Here is a 12939-nt window from a genome sequence, read left to right as displayed (position 1 = left end):
GAAAATGCAAAATTTGACTATTTCAGCCAACTTGCATGCAAGTGTGTCGTCTTGTTTGGCAATTTGTTTGCTTAATTTGCCATAGAATTCAAACTTCATTCGTATAACAATATTACTGAACAAAGTTCATGATCAAAAGATTGTGTGTGGTTTGTAGACTGAAAGCATGTTGAAAAAGTCAATTTAATCAAAATTCAATCATGTGATTCCACTCAAATTATATCTGTAATGAAAGTTTTAGTTCTATTTTGCATCCTTGGTGGATTAGAACACAAATCTGACTTAAAATTTCATCTAAACATAAAGGAAACCGGTGTTTTATACAACTTTGGGGACCTGTAGCTAAACATTGTGACGCGATGGAACATTTTTGAGAACGGCATCAGATTCAGCGATCCCAAAGCTACTAGAGACACGCAAAAATGTCTTTTTTTACGCTGTGTAATCATAGGGCATGGGTGGGCTCACGAATAATATCTTCGTTCCCCTAATGATGAGTGCAGAAAGTAACTTTACATTCCAAAACTAAACCCTTGTAAATCATCTAAACATAAAACCTGCAAGAAGCATATTTACATAAGGGCAAAGTGAATCGATCTCGTATCTCATCACACCGTCAAGGTTTTGCTCTAAAGCTTCAATATCCACCGAAACAATAGCCAACAGCATTATGTGAAAATCATTTAGCCCTGCCCCAAAACAACAAAACTCCAAACATTCCTTGTTTTAACACGCTTCGCTCTACCATGAACCGGTTTCATCCAGTCAGCGATAACGACCGACCCGAAAGGTCCCGATTTTGGGATGTACCTTTCGAACCACCGACCGGCCGTGGACGTTTTCTGTTCATCCAGCCCCAAAAGCAACCCGCATGTTCGGGAAAAATATTATCATGCCCTAGAAAAAGCAATACTACTTAATATAAATATTACAAAATTTAAAATCTTTAACTTCAAATTTTCAAGAGCAAAGAGCTGGAGAACCAAACATCCGTTTAAGCTGAAAACTTAATCGATTGGTCTCTAGCTGGTGGTGACCAATCTATTATGTCTTCAGCTCAAACGGATATTTGGTTCTCCAGATCCGTGCTCTTGAAAATTTGAACTTTGGCTTCGATTCATCTTCACCTTAAAATCATATTATTCTTTTTATTTCTAATTTCTAAACTCCTTTCGAAATGAGAAATAATCTTTGCCGTTTGACCGTTTTTGCATGTGTATACCGTGTGGCAGGTACGAAGACACATTAGGCCCTGGGAAGTCAAGAAAATTACCAACTCGAAAAGATCCTAGACCAGCGGGATTCAAACCCACGACCCTCAGCTTGCTCTTGTGCGTTTACCGCTACGGCCGTTTATGTCTCATTATTTTATTGGCAACTTTTCGATAATACACAGTGTGTTCCCTTTCTTTAAATTCTTATAATTTCGTCTACCCGCATGTTCAGGAACCGTGTAGCCACCGCCGATGGCTGATTTATCAATTATTCATGGAACGAATGCGATGAACAATGGCCGCCTTTCAGTTCACAGGGTCAGGATTAAGGGTAAAGTGTTGCTCATCCGCACCGTCGTGTCCAGCAGCCAGCTATATTTATAGCTCAAAATCATTGATGATCGGCCGTTTTTCAGGGTTTGGCTCCACTAAATACGCCGTAGATGGTTTGTTTTCCAATAATTGGGTCAAATGTGGTGAGACATGTTTGGGCTGTCAACTGTGATGTTGAACCATGCAGTGAACCTGTGGGAAAAAAGGTAGTTTTTGTGGTTATGGAATTGTTGTGTTTGTGTGGAAATGAAACCACAAATATTTATAGATGGGTTTGAATTACTGTAGTCGTTGAAATGGAAGACAACGATTTTGAAGATTTTAATAATCCTCTTGAATTACACATTTATTTTAAATTGATCAGATCTATCAGACGTTAGTTTATTGCACATCGACCACGATTAATGATGATAACTGAAAATGGCTGAGAAATATTTTTTTAGAATAGGGTTGACTTGAATATAAAAACTAATATACACTGAACACATTAAATAATTTGTTTTTGATGACTCTCGTGAAAATCATTCTACATCTACTAAGGCGAAAGCTTTTACAAATGGTGTATCAGAACTTAATTTATTAACTAACAAAACTTGATATTGGCAATGCTCTCGAAACTTTGATAAATTCCATTGTTGAAGCAAGGAGCATTTCAATACCATAATGTGAACTTAAATTCGAATTCCGTGATTATAAACGATGATATTTAACTCTTGACCCGTCTTAAAAACCTAAGGATAATGCAACGCACTCGCGATCTGGCAATTCTACTGGTCTTGCTCTTCTAGACAAACATTATTTGGCATGAAGGCTTGATTGTAAAATTGAAACAATTTAATTTTCTAGTGTAAAACTAGCCCTCGTGTGTTAAAATACACTCTAATAAAGATTTAAAAAAAAAAAAAAAAAAAAAAAAAATAATTTTCTAACATACAATGCTAGAATAATTCAAAGTTATCTGTCAAATCGTACACTTCAGGTTAATTATCAGAAATCCAAGTCTTGTATACATCCTGTAAGTGTTAGTGTTCCTCAAGGCAGCAGTTTGGGGCCAATATTATACAATATTTTCACATCTGACTTACCTGAGTTACATCAGGGATGTCAAAAATCTTTGTCTGAGGATGACACAGGTCTCTCCGCCAAAGGACGAAGTTTGCGTGTCATCTGTAGTCCATTGCAAAAAAGTTTGGATATTTTTTCTTCATACTTGCAAAAATGGAAGATTTCTCCTAATGCTCCCAAAAGTCAACTAATAATATTCCTACATAAACCAAAAGCTCTTTATTTACGTTAAGTTAGGTTAAGTAAAATGAAACCTTTTTTTCTTTCTTATAAACAGATGAAATCAACTCATCTGTAAAAATTCTGAAGTGCTACGGCAAATGAAATGTAATATATGGTTAACCAAATTGTAATAAGAGCTTAATTTTGTTTTATCAATTTAGGATGATAGTGTTGTCGAACACAGAACACCTTAATATATGAAATGGAGTGATATTCATAAAGAATAAAAAAAAGACATAGGTAGTACTAAATGCTTAAAAACTTATATACCGTAATCCGGGGGCAAATTGATCACTGGGGTGAATTTGATCACGTCGGTACCAAATAGCATTTCCTTTCAAGGATGCTTAATATTTCGTTGCCATCACAGGCATTCCATGTTTTATAGTTTATAGATGTCTAATGATGATTTTAAACTAATTCATTTTTATTTAAAGTCAGTTTTGCATAGAAATATTCACAGTTTTTGAAGGTGTTAGCAATACTTTTGGAAATGTCGGTACTAAACAATCTGCTGGTACTAAGACTGCATGTAAACTTTGAGTGTTCAAAATATTGTGTAAGCTTCTGTGTGAATTGCTGAGCTCATTTTTGAAATTGTACAACATTACAGGAATAGTTTTTTGCCCATAAAACCGTTTATTGTTGAATAACGTGCTTATTTCAGGGAAAATTGCATACATTTAGGCGTATTGTGCAGCTTTACTAAGTTTAATTTTGCAATAAAATGACAATATACACGAGTTGTAAGAATTTTGACATCATTTTCAGATTCAGGAGACCCCAAATTTAGTAGATAGGGAAATTTTACATTCTAAAATATGCTTTATCATATAGTGATCAATTTCACCCCAATGTGCCATTTTCAATTTTTGAAATTAAAACTAATTTCACGAAATGTTAAATTTTATTAAAAAAAAAACGATTACATAAACTGATGGAGATCAATGAAGTACTGATTTTACTGAAATTAATTTGACAATTTTTTAATTCCAAAGGAAAACATGTCAAAAAGTTGTGAAAAAGTGATCAATTTGCCCCCGGATTACGGTACCTAAAATTTCACCCCATCAGACATACGTCATTAAATCCGCCGTAGCTATTCATGGAAAATAACGAACCCAGAATAGCATTAGATACATACAATGTAAATACAACTCACTAATAACAGTATTCTCCCTCTTCTTTACAGGTACACCTGACAAAAATAAAAACCCGAAAGTTTGTTTACTCAATAGTAAGTATCCGGCTACTCCTTCCAATCAACTCGTATCACGTTGCCTATTTCGTACTTTTCCATTCACTATGGAAAGTAACAAAGATCGGGTTTTGATTAACGGAAACATCGTTGCATGTGATTGTAGTCGTAGTCTTATCTTGACAATTGAATCAAATTGGTGCGGAGCCATCGGCGTATTAGGTTTTCCCACTAAAAACTTCTTATCGTAATTATTCGGAAAAAAGCGACTTTAAGGGAAATGTTTTGTGTTGGACCGATTGAATGGGCCTTTCAATCAAGCTCTGTTGATCGGCTGAATGAGAGCAAAACTTTGTTTTATTAATTTGTTGCTTCCATGTTTTCACCTTTACTTGTTGTTGAATTCAAGTCTAGTCGTCATGGTAAGTGTTGAGCAAGTTTTTATCTTACTTTTTTAATATCAGTTCGTTCAAACTTTAAATTTTTACCCTAGTAACAATTATGGATTCATCGTTGCATAATTGAAAGGAATTCAAATAAAAGTAACCATTGAAAGTTGAATGGTTTCCGCGAAACTAATGCGATATACAATAAAAGTATTATTTCAGTTTTAGAAAATTTGATTATGATAAGGAAATTTTTCTTATTTCTTCTTTTCTCCTTTCGATACTCCGTTCCTACTGAGGCAGAACCTGCTGCTCAGCTCGTTTTCACCTGAGAGCATTCTTTACCAATTGATCAGTATTCATGTCCATTTTAATCTATTATTTCATATTCTTTGTCCTGGCAACTCAAGAAAATTTTCAACTTAATGAGATTGCCGACCGCATTCACGCAGAATATGAGTTCCGAAGCCATGTTTCCTCAATACATGACCCATCCATTAGAATAAATTGACTATATGTTTCTCCATTCTGTTACGTTCTCCTGTTTCACATAAATTGTGTATTGGCGGAAGTCTTATCTTGACAATTGAATCGATTTGAAGAAGTTCAACAGTGTTAGCTTATCCATTCCCTTTCCAAGGAAAAAAAACTTTCTATCACATTTATTCTTGAGAAGGGTTCGGAAAAGAAATATTTTTAGTTTGATTGATGGAACAGACTGGATGATACGATTCGATTTCTCATTATATACGAAATGTTGTTTGATACTATTATTGGGCTAAGTGTTCTATTTTTATATCAAGTTGACTTTCTTTCATTCATAACCGAATATACGCAGTTACTGAAAAGTAATTAGAGATAGAGGGGTGAGAATGGGTTGCAGCACAAATTAAAGTATCTGAACAAATATTTGTAATATTGATGTACAATATAATTGTATTCTATTAAGATGCCAAAGATTACACTGCGGAACACGTTTTTGTCTCCAGCACTTAAATACCGCTATTCATTTAATTAAGGGTTGCTGAATTCATTGCCGTTTTCAGAAATATCATAGCACGTCTAGTTTTTGAGATATTGGCTGTTGGAAACGCAAAAAAAATGACAATTTCAGCCATCTTGCATGCAAGTTTTCCAGCTTGTTAGGCAATTTATTTGCTTATCACCAAAGTTTATAATACTTTCAATACGGAAAAGTGTTTTTTGCTGGTTTAGAGAATTATTGTATTTTGCCATATAGAAGAAACGAAGAATTTGGTATGGAAACTGCAATCGTGTTAAAAAAAAATCGGTGTTCGCGCCCGCCGCGGGTTAATTTGTTCGGACACTTAGTGAGAAAATCGCATTTACAAATGAAAACAACTTTATCACGCGAACACTAAACTGAACATTTTATTCCCGTTTAACAAAACGAAAGAGGAGATGTTTCCTCCGCGGCGGTTTATTACTATACTTATTAACACTAACTTACTTCTCTAACATACCTATCTATGTATATAGCAGCTACTCAGATCTGCACGATCGTATCAGCTGCATGTAGGGGCTCCTGGGGTAATATGCACTGCCGGGGCGAAACGCACCTTGTCAATTTCTCTGGTATAAACGAGTTTTGAGAGAAAAACACTATGCGGATTGAAGAAATGTTGCAAATTGTTGACACACTGAGAATTTGAAACATTTTGAAAAACTTAACAGGGAGATAGAACAATAAATTCGAAAAGCACGATTCTGATGTAACTTTCCCACTTGTTGTTTTGAAAGCAATGAATTGAGAATTTTTACAACCTTTTACCATAAAACAGATGATTAGAGACTGGGTAAGTTGTTGATGACATGATTTGACGAAATAACACAATGATTTCTATTTTCCATAATATTTTCTGAAAAGCACCCGGTGCGCTCCATTGGTCGTGCAGAACGATCCATTCCAAAATAAACTACAATCATAAAATTTAGGTCATTTGAAGTCTTTACTAACGTATTTACGCACAATTGTATCATATTGTAGACGAAAATCAACCAAAACTAGCGTTTTCACGATGATTAAAATTACGTTTAAAACACGATGGTGCATCTTGTCTCAATGTTGTGGTGCGTTCTGCCCCAAAAAGCGGTGCATCGTGCCTCGCATCAATCTTAATTCACGCAAAAGTAGTGTTTGAAAAAACCTTAATTTTCCAACAATCTAATGTAATTATGATGAAAATTCGCTCGACATCATGTATGGTGAACCCAAACCAAAAAAAATTCGTATATTAAAACATAACATACTTGTTGTTTAGTGATCATTTTGGCACATTTTCCTTAAGTGATGCATATTACCCCAGGAACCCCTATCCAAAAAGAGCAGACGGGCCGGCGAGAGAAACCTTCGCAGTTTCTACCTGACTAGGGGTGATCATGTAAATATTGCTGTCGAACTAAACTGTCTTTCTCGCTCTAGCAATCGGTTTAATCGAAATTTAATCGTGCAATTTCAGTCAAATTATATCTGAAATGAAAGTTGAAGTTCTATTTTGCATGCTTGGTGGATTAGATCACAAAAAAGTTTAATAAATTGTGCTTTAAATTTCATGTAAACATCAATAAAACAAGTGTTTTATACACTTTTGGCGACCCGTAACCAAAAATTGTGACGTGCTGTAGCATTTCTGAGAATGGCATCAGATTCAACAATCTCAAATCTATTAGAGACACATAATTTGACACGCAAAAATGTCATTTTTGTTACGCTATGTTACCATAAAAAAGTTGATCTTTGAAAACAGGTATTTTTTAATAAATCTAAAGAAAACCTTGAGCATAACGTTCTTAAAGTTGCTCATTTCAGGGTGTCATAAAAAATCAAGCTTCTATAAAAAATAGTACTATTTTACAATTTTATATAATGTCCATTATATTTTCTGTTATTGTAGACGAGGTTGGTGGTCCAATGGATACCGCTTCTGCTTCATAATCAGAAGGTCATGGGTTCAATCGCAGGCCCGTCCCTTTCCTCGTACTTTGTAGTTGTATATTTCACTTGCTTCTATCTTCCACTCTCAATCTATCACATTTGATCTATCACAGTTCATAACATTTGTTAGATCCCGAGATGGACAAAAAAACCTTTTCCTTACGCTTCCATTTTTTCATCATTATAACCCACCTATCCTTGTTAGGGGCCCAGATAGCCGTAGTGGTAAACGCGCAGCTATTCAGCATGACCATGCTGAGGGTCGTGGGTTCAAATCCCGCTGGTCGAGGATCTTTTCGCAAAGGAAATTTTCTCGATTCCCAGGGCATAGAGTATCTTCGTACCTGCTACACGATATACACATGCAAAAATGGTCAATCGGCAAAGAAAGCTCTCAGTTAATAACTGTGGAAGTGCTCATAAGAACACTAATCTGAGAAGCAGGCTATGTCCCAGTTGGGACGTAACGCCAGAAAGATGAAGAAGAAGAACCCACCTTTCCTTAAGCCTGATACATAGGCCGTCTGCAAACCAAGCAGCAAAACCTTTCCGCCATAAACATTAAAAGACACCGACACGTTAATGTGTGGACGATTTTCCCTTTGAAGGAAACATTACCGCCCCTCTACACCCTTCCCGCATGAACTGGCGTGGACGCAGTGGTATATACGGTCTACTGTGGGAGCCAATTTAATGCATCATCAATTCCTCCCCCTTTCCCTCATTGGTCTACATTCCGACGTGGCAGGCGCCATTATCGCCTTAAAATAGAAGATCACCAGCACTTATATACTGAGGGTGTCTGTTAGTCCCAAGTAGTCATCTGGTCTGGTTCCTTGTGTAAGTGCAGCTGATCTGACGATACTGGAGTAGCAACCACGGGTGGCCAATCAAGCTCAAGCTCAAGCTCTCATTTGCTGTTATTGAAAAGTACTATCAATAGGAACATAGGACTCTGCTCTGTTCGTATTGCGGACCAATTTCAGAGTTTGACCAATTGTCTCTCTGGGTCAAATCAACAATAGCAAATTCATCATCCATAAACGAAACTGGAAAGAATATTTCAAGTCGAAATACGAGAATTACCAACATGGACATACGCGTTTTTTGATCCATTTTCACCCTCAACGACGGTACCCTTATTTTAGGACAATTTTAAGATAAGATGATCCAACAATTAGTAACTCCAAGTTTCAAGTTTTACGAAATCACAAAATTTAATCCTTTTGACTTTCATCTAGTAAATGTTTAAGTTTCTATAACGACTCATTACTGCTCATGGTTATTTGTAAAATCAATGGAGCCATCGTATAAAATTGTCCATTCAATTCAACAGTATGATGAATATAGGAATAATTGAAACATATACTTTGAATTAGTTTTATCAGATATCGACCATAATAATCTTTGAGCTGCTTAGTGGAGTATTCATGAATTAATGAGGGGGTTAGAAGCTAAGAAAGAGACAAAAAACTAGTTTTGAGAAAATCGATTTAGAAGTTCTCTTTTGAAGTTTTATTTTTTTTCTGTTGGACGAAAAAATCACCTTAGAATACCGTTAGAAAGCTTCGAAATAGTAGAATTTGTTTCGTTCTTATTGAATTTATAAACGTCAAACGTCAAAATTTAGCTATATTTTAGTTGACTCAAAGTAAATTTAGCTGATTATACCATATTTTGCAATGATTACGCAACAATTTGCTCTGCTTTATCAACATTAGACTGGCCCTCAAATAAAAAAGTTGTAAAACTCGATGGGGCACCCCTAGATATGAGCCTTAGGGTAAGAAAAACGCTCTCTCAAAATTTCAACTCAATTGGTTGCTGCACCAGCTGGCGCATTCGATTTGAAATTTGTATGAGATATTCGTCTCAAATATATTGAAAATTGACACTATGTCACTGTTTTGTTCCGTATACTAATTGTTCGCGTTCAATTAAACTCAGAATGACAAATACACTAGTTGATACCCTAATGAACATAATTGCAGAAGGTTGTATCTGGATTTAATCTAATTTTCATTACTCTTTCAGTTGTTGAAAGTTAGGCTTCGATCAGCACTCCCGTACAGTCACTTATATGCATGCGACATGTGCCTCAGCTCGCCCAGCGTCACAGGTGGCTATGATGCGCTCAGTGGCTACCGCCATGTTTAAGAAACACAGCAGTATTGCATGATGTACTTCAGAGAGTTAAAACACCAACTTTATCAATTTTAATCATGATACAACCTTCTACAATATTGTTTGCTATTATATTCTGGGTATAATTGAACGTCATTAACAATGTTTCTGAGCCAAACAGTAGATGATGTGCTGTTTCCCATATGTTTGAGCTGAAAATCCCATATCAACTTCAATTCAAATGCGCCAGCTCATGGAACGACCAAATGAGCTGAACTTTTAAGAAAGACTTCCTCTAACCCCAAAGAATAATCCTGGGGGGTGCCCCGTGGAATCAAACAACTTTATTTTTCTCCCATACTAAGCTGGGCCAGTCTAATCAACATATCCAAACATATAGCTGCTTGACTTAAAAAAAAACGATTGGAAAAATCATAACAAAGTGCGCGTCAGCAAACCTAGGCAAAGTAGACCTGGTCTTCTGCGTGAGTGCCGATTATCTTATCACCTACTCTATTTCTCTCAAGTTAAAAGTGAGCAGATTTGTGTGCATGACTTGAAGTCAAAATGTAAATGTTTTCGGAAGTTAGTTATTAGTAAGATTATAATTGAAATAAGTACAAGTGGAAAGCTAAATTTATGAAGTGCGTCAATTTAATTTGACGGTAAACTTAGTGTTGGAGTGAATCGTGTCCAGAACTTAAAGCAGATTCTGAACAGACTGAACCAAATAACTGATAAACTATATTTGTGATTCGTTTTCATGTTCTGTTGGGTTTATGACCAACGGTATTTAAGGGGTTAATTCCGCGACTTTAATCACCATATTGAAACACGTCCCTTTGTGTAGTTTAATGGTAGATTTTAATATTCCTGTTTTAATATAGTAATTATATGAAACAGAGGGTAGTTTTAGAATTCACATTATGTAGCAAATTAGCATAAGTTATGTTGTACTGACCATATATAGTGTACGTTAAGATCTGTTTTTTTTTTTCTATCGTTCTAGTCAACTTACGTTTATTGCCCTAAATATTCAGATGTTGGTTCGTATACCGTTTTGGCAGTCAACTGCAATTCAATTTTAACCTTTCCAATATAATTTTTACCGCGGGACTATTGATGACTCTCGAGTTTGAGATCAGTAGAACAAGCTCAGATAAATTTATTTGCGAAATCATTCATTTGAATATGATTTATTCGTGCTGTTCGGAATTTGAATCAAGGTGTTCGGAATATGAGACAGAATAAGCACAGTGTTCGGTATTTGAATCAAAATGTTGTTCCATACTTTTACGTAACAACAATACTAAAACTAATTAAATCGACATTATTATTAATACACCCAATAGACTTTGCGAAGAAGTTAAAATTTACACAAATATCAGCTAATTTATGCCAACCAGATGCATTTGAAGTCACTGTTGGCCTTAAGTGTTCGGAATATGAGTCAAAACGGTATCTTCGGGTCGTAGGTTTAGTCGCTAAAATCAATAGTTGTTTAGGAAATTTTAGGTTGTTCCCTTACCGTGACTGTGCACTATTCAAACTCGCAGTATATGCAGGTTAGACCTAGTGGTGCCTCAAATACAAATCATAATTCATAGTTAATAGTATATAGTTTTTTTTTTTTTTTTTTTTTGTTAAGGCACTCTGTGCTTGTGGCCAATACTGTGCCGGAATCAGTTGATCTGTAGCTTCTTTACCGATACGATCTATTTTCAACTTATCTATATTTACATCTTTACATCACACCGAGCAGGTAGGAGAGAGCTCTGTTGTTAGTGAGGCTTGCTGCCTGCGAAGAGGGTCAGTTTGTCTCAGTCACCATCTGATACTGACGGAGGATGGATGTGCTCTCCAAAGCACGGTTCTCCGTGAGGCGTCTTCTGGTGGCTGGAGGGGTTTTTTGTGGAGGGGCTGGGAATCGAACCCATGACCTTCCGCTTATGAAGCGAAAGCGTAACCTCAAGGCTACAGACCCCCCCAAGTACATAATTGTAAAGTTCAATTTTAGTTTAAGTATTTACCTAGTTGAGTTCAGTTAAAAAATTGTTATAAGTAATTTCAGTTTAAGGCTCAAGAATCCATCATTCAATCATCAGCAATCATCGAAAATGAAAAACCAGTTTTTTTGTACAAATTGTAAGAAATCCTCATAAAAATCTATCATTGCAATCCAGATAGCAAGTGTAATGCAATGATAGATTTTCTTGAACATTGCTCAAATTTTAAGCAAAAAAACTGGTTTTGAAAATTTGAAAAACGATGATGGTTATTTTCCTCTTAGCTGAGTATAAAGAGCTTTGTCCACACGCTTGCTTCGTTTGTTTTCGGCTTTTATGATGTTGTTTCTAGAGTTTTCAATTTTCCCGGGAATTGACTTCCCGGGAAACGGGAAATAAAATTATCATTTCCCGGGAATTCCCGGGATTCCGGGAAATTCTAAAAAACGTAAAAGCTATGCTAATTTGTTGAAGTTTTTTGAAATAATATCTTATTTTATGTATGTTTTATTTTAACCCATTGTATTTGCACGATTGGTTCTCTCTTTTCATGAGTAATTTATTTATGTTGCTCCAAAAATATTTGCTTCGTTTTTTGCTAGGCTTTTTAACAAAAAAGTTTATAAAATTAAGCAAAATCATATGTGGAGGTATCGTATGAAGTTGAAATAATATTTACCAACATTTAATGGATCTTTACAAAACTAAAATAAAAAACAAACAAGTAGAAACCTTGTAAACTTTATAATTCTACTCAAATCATGAAATAGATTATTCGAAAATATCTTTATATTGTATTGCCAACTAGTTGTACCGGTAAACGTTATATTGCCAACCAGTAGGCAGTGAAGTAAGCCATGTAGAAATCACCTATAAAATGTCAGTGAAATACATCCCGTTTTCTTCCCTTTTTTCGGTTGGTTTTCACCAATATTTTAACTCACAAACACATCGTATCTCTTCTAGTGAGGACATTGTTTGGTGTGATATGAAAAGTAAATTGTGCGATAGTTTTTAACTGAATATACAGTACTGGACAGAATAAAGTACGCATTGGCCGTTTTTCCATACAAAATGATTAAGTTTGGAGTCTTATATCTCGGTTTCTAGTTGTCCGATTGACCTGAAATTTTCACCGAAGCTTGAAAGTAACCTTAAATTTGCTAGGCTAGAAATTCATAGTTTTTCATTAACGAACTTTTAAGTTATCGCAAATCTCAAATTTCGATAAAAATCACAAAATTTTAAAGTAAAAATAATTTTTAAATGAAAATATTTAGAGCAATATGTCCTTCCGCAAAAATGTACAATTTGATAAGACACACAAGTTTGCAGAACATCATTTTTTGGTAAAACTGATTGTTTTCAAAATATTTTCAAAATTAAATTTTGCAATTTTTTGCAAATTGAGAGATTTTCAATAATTTAAAAGATT

At 35.2% G+C, this 12939-nt stretch overlaps 1 protein-coding gene across 3 annotated transcripts in view; it reads left to right on the top strand.

Annotated features, from left to right (window-relative positions):
* Nucleotides 1-12939, top strand: part of LOC5575779 (diacylglycerol kinase eta) — a 296019-nt gene that overhangs the window by 170226 nt on the left and 112854 nt on the right. The window contains exon 1 of one of the 3 annotated variants that reach the window (XM_021855672.1): nt 4031-4071. The exons of the other annotated variants lie outside the window; for them this stretch is intronic. The gene's annotated coding sequence lies outside the window, so the exon portion shown is untranslated. Of the gene's footprint in view, nt 1-4030; nt 4072-12939 lie in introns of those variants that run through there. 3 annotated transcript variants of the gene reach the window in all.

This window comes from Aedes aegypti, chromosome 3, assembly GCF_002204515.2.
Source record: "Aedes aegypti strain LVP_AGWG chromosome 3, AaegL5.0 Primary Assembly, whole genome shotgun sequence".
Lineage (NCBI taxonomy): Eukaryota > Metazoa > Arthropoda > Insecta > Diptera > Culicidae > Aedes > Aedes aegypti.
This window is presented reverse-complemented; position numbering and strand designations above follow the sequence as displayed.